The sequence below is a fragment of the Somniosus microcephalus genome, unplaced genomic scaffold, assembly GCF_052327205.1.
Source record: "Somniosus microcephalus isolate GS21.2 unplaced genomic scaffold, FLI_Smic_1.0 unresolved_chr3, whole genome shotgun sequence".
NCBI lineage: Eukaryota > Metazoa > Chordata > Chondrichthyes > Squaliformes > Somniosidae > Somniosus > Somniosus microcephalus.
In genome coordinates, this window is record NW_028225181.1 from 62,183,915 (window position 1) to 62,191,447 (window position 7,533).

The following is a 7,533-nucleotide window of genomic DNA, read 5'->3' on the forward strand; positions in this document are numbered from 1 at the left end:
CAGGTCAGAAGATAGGACAGAATATAAAAAACAGCAAAGAGTGACTAAAAGATTAGTGAGAAAAATTAGAGTACGAGAGAAAGCTAGCTAGAAATATAAAAACAGATAGTAAGAGTTTCTATAGATATTTAATAAAGAAAAGATTTAACAAAGTGAGTGTTGGTCCGATAAAAAAAGTCAGGGAATTAATAATGGAAAATAAGGAGATGGCAGTTGAATTGTACAGGTATTTTGTATCGGTCTTCACCATAGAGGATACAAGTAACATCCCAGAAATAGCTGTAAATCAGGAAATGGAAGGGAGGGAGGAACCAGTGTGTGTCTGAGTCAATGGGACTCTCGCTGACCTTTCTCCCCAGTCCATCTCCAGGACCAGTGTGTATCTGAGTCAATGGGACTCTCTGACCTTTCTCCCTGGTCCATCTCCAGGACCAGTGTGTATCTGAGTCAATGGGCCTCTCTCTGACCTTTCTCCCCCAGTCGATCTCTGGAAGCTCTTTGAATCAGAAGAGTTCTCTCCAGTTGGTGCTCTCACAATCCTGTGTTGGTTCACCTGTTGTCGTTCCTCAGTCTGCAATCCCTGTTCACTCTCAGCTGTGGACCTTTCTCAATCACTCAGTCTTTCACCGGGAAATCTAATTATGGCAGGACTGAAAATAACAACATGAATAGTGTGAAGTAATGTAATGTAGACTTTTCTTCAGCTTAATAAAAATAAAAGTTTGGGTCCGAGTGCTTCTGTCTGATGTTGTCCCTTTTCTCAGATCCCCGCCACGCCCGCCTGGGCTTCCAGCAAATCACCAAAGTTCTGGATAGAAATGTACAATTTCCCTGTGCTTTAGGCAAACCGAAGCTGGGGCCATCTTTCCCAGGTTACACACTGTCTGATCTCACTGGGCCCATCCTCCCCGGGTTACACACTGCCTGATCTCACTGGGCCCATCCTCCCCGGGTTACACACTGTCTGATCACACTGGGCCCATCCTCCCCGGGTTACACAGTCTGATCTCACTGGGCCCATCCTCCCCGGGTTACACACTGTCTGATCTCAGTGGACCCATCTTTCCCAGGTTACACACTGTCTGATCTCACTGGGCCCATCCTTCCCAGGTTACACACTGCCTGATCTCACTAGGCTCATCCTCCCCGGGTTACACACTGTCTGATCTCACTGGACCCATCCTCCCCGGGTTACACACTGTGATCTCACTGGGCCCATCCTCCCCGTGTTACACACTGTCTGATCTCACTGGGCCCATCCTCCCCGGGTTACACACTGTCTGATCTCACTGGGCCCATCCTCCCCGGGTTACACACTGCCTGATCTCACTGGGCCCATCCTCCCCGGGTTACACACTGTCTGATCTCACTGGGCCCATCCTCCCCGGGTTACACACTGTCTGATCTCACTGGGCCCATCCTCCCCGGGTTACACACTGTCTGATCTCACTGGGCCCATCCTCCCCGTGTTACACACTGTCTGATCTCACTGGGCCCATCCTCCCCGGGTTACACACTGTCTGATCTCACTGGGCCCATCCTCCCCGGGTTACACACTGCCTGATCTCACTGGGCCCATCCTCCCCGGGTTACACACTGTGATCTCACTGGGCCCATCCTCCCCGGGTTACACACTGTCTGATCTCACTGGGCCCATCCTCCCCGGGTTACACACTGTCTGATCTCACTGGGCCCATCCTCCCCAGGTTACACACTGTCTGATCTCACTGGGCCCATCCTCCCCGGGTAACACACCGTCTGATCTCACTGGGCCCATCCTCCCCGGGGTTACACACTGCCTGATCTCACTGGGCCCATCCTCCCTGGGTTACACACTGTCTGATCTCACTGGGCCCATCCTCCCAGTGTTACACACTGTCTGATCTCACTGGGCCCATCCTCCCCAGGTTACACACTGTCTGATCTCACTGAGCCCATCCTCCCCGGGTTACACACTGTCTGATCTCACTGGGCCCATCCTCCCCTGGTTACACACTGTCTGATCTCACTGGGCCCATCCTCCCCGGGTTACACACTGTCTGATCTCACTGGGCCCATCCTCCCCGGGTTACACACTGTCTGATCTCACTGGGCCCATCCTCCCCGGGTTACACACTGTCTGATCTCACTGGGCCCATCCTCCCCGTGTTACACACTGTCTGATCTCACTAGGCCCATCCTCCCCGGGTTACACACTGTCTGATCTCACTGGGCCCATCCTCCCCGGGTAACACACTGCCTGATCTCACTGGGCCCATCCTCCCCGGGTTACACACTGTCTGATCTCACTGGGCCCATCCTCCCCGGGTAACACACTGCCTGATCTCACTGGGCCCATCCTCCCCGGGTTACACACTGTCTGATCTCACTGGGCCCATCCTCCCCGGGTTACACACTGCCTGATCTCACTGGGCCCATCCTCCCCGGGTTACACACTGTCTGATCTCACTGGGCCCATCCTCCCCGGGTTACACACTGCCTGATCTCACTGGGCCCATCCTCCCCGGGTTACACACTGCCTGATCTCACTGGGCCCATCCTCTCCGGGTTACCCACTGTCTGATCTCACTGGACCCATCCTCCCCGGGTTACACAATCATAGAAATTTACTGCACAGAAGGCCGCCATTTGGCCCATCTTGTCTGAGCCGGCTGACAAAGATCTATCCACTCTAATCCCACTTTCCAGCACTTGGTCCATAGCCTGGTAGCTTACGGCACTTCAAGTGCATATCCAAGCAGTTTTTAAACGTGATGAGGTTCTCTGCCTCCAGCACCCTTTCAGGCAGTGAGTTCCAGACCTCCACCACCCTCGGTGTAAAAAAACTCACCTCAAAACCCCTCTAATCCTTTGACCATCTGCTTTAAATCTATGCCCCCCTGATTATTGACCCTTCTGCTAAGGGAAATAGGTCTTTCCTATCCACTCTATCTAGGACCCATATACTTTGATACACCTCAATCGAGTCTCCCCTTGGCCTTCTCTGTTCCAAAGAAAACAACCCCAGCCTATCCAATCTTTCCACATAGCAAAAATTCCCCAGCCCAGGCAAATCCCCGTAAATCTCCTCTGCACCCTCTGGTGCAATCACATCCTTCCTGTAATGTGTTGACCAGAACTGCACGCAGTATTCTAGCTGTGGCCTAGCTATACAGTTCACGCATTACCTCCCAGCTCTTATATTCTATGCCTCGGCTAGTAAAGACCTTTCTCCCCTGTCCATCCACTAGAGGGTGCAGAGCAGATGTAATTTTTTTCACCCAAAGGGTGGTGGGGGTCTGGAACTCACTGTCTGAAAGGATGGTAGAGGCAGAGACCCTCAGCACATTTAAAAAGTACTTGGGTGTACACTTGAAGAGCCTTAACCTACAGGGCTGTCGAGCATGAGTCTGCAGGACGGGTTCATGGAATCCATTCGGGACAGTTTCCTGGAACAAAATGGCATGGAACCAACAATGTTACAACTTGTATTGTGTAATAAGACAGGGTTAATTAGCAATCTCATAGTAAAGCATCCTCTGGGGCAGAGTGATCATAATATGTTAGAACTTCACATTCATTTTGAGAGTGGCTTGCCTAAGTCCAAAACTATTGTCTTAAACTTAAATAAAGCCAATTACATTAGGTGTGAGGGGAGAGTTGGCGGAGGTAGATTGGAAAAATAGATTAAAAAGGTATGGCGGTAGATAAGCAGTGGCTAGCATTTAAAGAAATATTTCATAATTCTCAACTAAAATATATTCCATTGAGAAACAAACTCCACGGGAAGTGATCCAACCATGGCTAACTAAAGAAGGTAAGGATAGCATTAGATTGACAGAAGCTTATAATGTTGCAAAGAATAGTAAGCCTGAGGATTGAGAGAGTTTCAGAAACCAAAGATTGACCAAAAATTGATAAAAACGGGAAAAAATGCAATGACAGAAAACGAGCAAGAAATCTAAAAGCAGATTGTAAGAGTTTCTACAAGTATGTAGGAAGGGAGAGAGTAGCAAAAGTAAACATTGGTCCCTTAGAGGCTGAGACAGGAGAAATTATTATGGGGAATAAGGAAATGGCAGAAACGTTAAACAAGTATTTTGTATCTGTCTTCACAGTAGAAGACACAAAAAGCAGACCAAAAATGGTGGGGAACCAAGGGTCTAATGAGGGTGAGGAACTGAACATAATTCATATAAGTAGAAAAAGTACTAGAGAATCTAATAGGACTGAAAACCGACAAATCCCCTGGACCCGACGGCCTACATCCTAGGGTTGTAAAAGAGGTGACTGAAGAGATAGTGGATACATTGGTTTTGATCTTCCAAAATTCCCTAGATTCTGGAATGGTCCCAGCGGATTGGAAGGTCGCAATTCAAGAAAGGAGGGAAGAGAGAAAACAGGGCACTACAGGCCAGTTAGCCCGACATCAGTCATTCGGAAAACACTGGAATCCAGTGTTAAGGAAGTGGTATCAGGGCACTTAGAAAAATCGTAACATGATTAGGCAGAGTCAACATGGTTTTATGAAAGGGAAATCATGTTTGACAAATTTATTAGTTTTTTGATGATGTTACTAGCAGGGTAGATAAAGTGGAACCAGTGGATGTAGTATATTTAGATTTCCAAAAGGCAGTCGATAAGGTGTCACATAAAAGGTTATTGCACAAGATTCGGGCTCATGGGGTTGGGGTAATATAGTAGCATGGATCAAGGATTGGTTAACAGACAGAAAACAGAGAGTAGGGATAAACGGATCTTTTTCAGGTTGGCAGGCTGTAACTAGTGGGGTGTCGCAAGGATCAGTGTTGGGGCCTCAGCTATTTACAATCTATATTAATGACCTAGATGAAGGGACAATGTGTAATTTATCCAAGTATGCTGACGCTACAAATCTAGGTGGGACAGTAAGCGGTGAGGACAGAGAGTCTGCAAAGGGATACAGAGAGACTAAGTGAGTGGGCAGTAAGGTGGCAGATGGAGTGTAATGTAGGGGAATGAGAGGTGATCTCACTGAAATATACAAGATTCTGAAGGGGCTTGACAGGGTAGATGCCGAGAGGTTGTTTCCCCTGGCTGGAGTGGCTAGAACTAGGGGGCATAGTCTCAGGGCATAGTCTCACAACATGGACCACTTTCCATACCTCGGGAGCCTACTGTCAACAAGGACAGACGTCGATGACGAAGTCCAACACCGCCTTTAGTGTGCCAGTGCAGCCTTCGGTCGCCTGAGGAAGAGTGTGTTTGAAGACCAGGACCTCAAACCCCGCACTAAGCTCATGGTCTACAGAGCAGCAGTGATACACGCCCTGCTGTATGCCTCAGAGACACGGACCACGTACAGCATGCACCTCAAAGCACTGGAGAGGTACCACCAACGCTGCCTCCGCAAGATCCTGCAAATCCATTGGCAGGTTGGCGCACCAACATTGGTGTTCTCGCTCAGACCAACATCCCCAGCATCGAAGCTTTGACCACACTCGATCAGCTCCGATGGACGGGGCACATTGTCCGCATGCCCGATACGAGACTCCCAAAACAAGCTCTCGACTCGGAGCTCCGGCACGGCAAGAGAGCCCCAGGTGGGCAGAGGAAATGCTTCAAGGACACCCTCAAAGCCTCCTTGAAAAAGTGCAACATCCCCACCAACACCTGGGAATCCCTGGCCCAAGGGCGCACAAAGTGGAGAAGAATCCGGGAAGGTTCCGAACACCGAGTCTCTTCGCTAGGAACAATCGGAAGACAAGCGCAGGCAGCGCACGTCAACCCAAGCACCCCCCACCCCAACCGGCCCCTTCGCCCCAAGCACGCCACCCTCCCGCTTCCACCACCAGCCCCACTTCGACCCAATGTTCCCAGAGATTGCCTGAGCGAGGCCGGCGCTGCTGTAAATGTCGGAGATTCTCTGATCCACACTCACCGCACCATCCGCCGCTCCTCAGTCCCGCCGCCATTTTATCTCCTTCCTCAAACCGGAGCCTCATCCGGGGACTGCGAGCAGCACCGAGCATGCGCACTGCGTCCACACAGCGCGCGCTTAAAATCCGTCACGGAGTCCGTCTCTTCTATTGGCTGCGACTCGTAGATTGACAGCTGCGCTCACGAATCGCAGCCCGCAACGCCTCGGGGTCCCGCCCACTGTGTTCAAAGGCCGCCACCAGCTCCGGGGTCACGTGGCTCCTGATCGGCCGTTCAACCGCCTCAGCGCGCGGGTGAGGTCATAGCCCCGCCCACCGGCGAGCCCTTGTTGTCCAAGGTGCCGGCCGACTGCTGTCCCTTCTCCCCGGGCGGGGGGGCGGGGGCGTGGGCTGTCCTTCCCCCGGGGGGGGGGGGGTCCTCTCTAACTCTGTTCTCCAACTGCTCCTCCTCGCTCCGGGCTGCGGCTTTTATAGCAGCCGCCGGCCCCGCCCAGCCCAGCCCAGCCACGCCTTCTGATTGGCTGAAAACCCGGCAAATCTCGGCCTCTGATTGGCGCGTTTTTCAATCCGCTCCAACCTCCGACACCAACGAAAAAGGCGGCTTATAGAATAAGAGCTCGTCTGTGAATCAGACTCGTTATTGTTAAAGTGATGGCCCTCTGTGGGACTGAATATTAACCAGTTATTAAAATCATTGCATCTGTGGGACTGAAAAATCATCATTATTGTTTAAATCATTGCATCTGTGGGATTGAATAATAATCATTATCTGTGGATTTGAATAATAATCATTATTGTTTAAATGATTGCATCTGTGGGATTGAATAATAATCGTTAAAATTATGGTATCTGGGGCTGAATAATAATTAAAACTATGGCATTTGTGAGACTAAATAATAATCATTACTGCTAAAGATTGTTATCTGTGGGACTGAATAATCATTTTAATTAAAATTATAGCGTCTGTGGGACTGAATAATACTAAGATGGGAGGGAAAGTAGTGAGTGAGGAGGACATAAAAAACCTGCAAGGGGACATAGGCAGGCTAAGTAAGTGGGCAGAGATTTGGCAGATGGAATACAATACTGGAAAGTGTGAGGTTATGCACTTTGGCAGGAAAAATCGTAGAGCAAGTTATTATCTTAATGGCAAGAAACTGGAAAGTACTGAAGTACAAAGGGATCTGGGGGTCCTGGTGCACGAAACTCAAAAGGTTAGTATGCAGGTGCAGCAAGTGATTAAGAAGGCCAATGGAATGTTGGCTTTCATTGCTAGGGGGATAGAATATAAAAATAGGGAGGTATAGCTTCAGTTGTACAAGGTATTGGTGAGACCACACCTGGAATACTGCATACAGTTTTGGTGTCCATACTTAAGAAAGGACATACTTGCTCTCGAGTCAGTACAAAGAAGGTTCACTCGGTTAATCCCGGGGATGAGGGGATGGACATATGAGGAGAGGTTGAGTAGATTGGGACTCTACTCATTGGAGTTCAGAAGAATGAGAGGCGATCTTATTGAAACATATAAGATTGTGAAGGGGTTGGATCGGGTGGATGCGGGGAGGATGTTCCCGATGATGGGTGAAACTAGAACTAGGGGGCATAGTCTTAGAATAAGGGGCTGCTCTTTCAA

The 7,533-nt window shown here is 49.6% G+C and overlaps 1 protein-coding gene across 1 annotated transcript in view; it reads right to left on the minus strand.

Annotated features, from left to right (window-relative positions):
* The window catches only part of LOC147091610 (uncharacterized), a 105,280-nt gene extending 98,992 nt beyond the window's left edge, over positions 1–6,288 (minus strand). Inside the window, exons 1-2 of the mRNA XM_085976836.1 lie at positions 5,900–6,288; positions 348–650 (exon numbers count right to left, since the gene is read on the minus strand). The gene's annotated coding sequence lies outside the window, so the exon portion shown is untranslated. The remainder of the gene's footprint in view (positions 1–347; positions 651–5,899) is intronic.
* Positions 6,289–7,533: the final 1,245 nt, after the last annotated feature.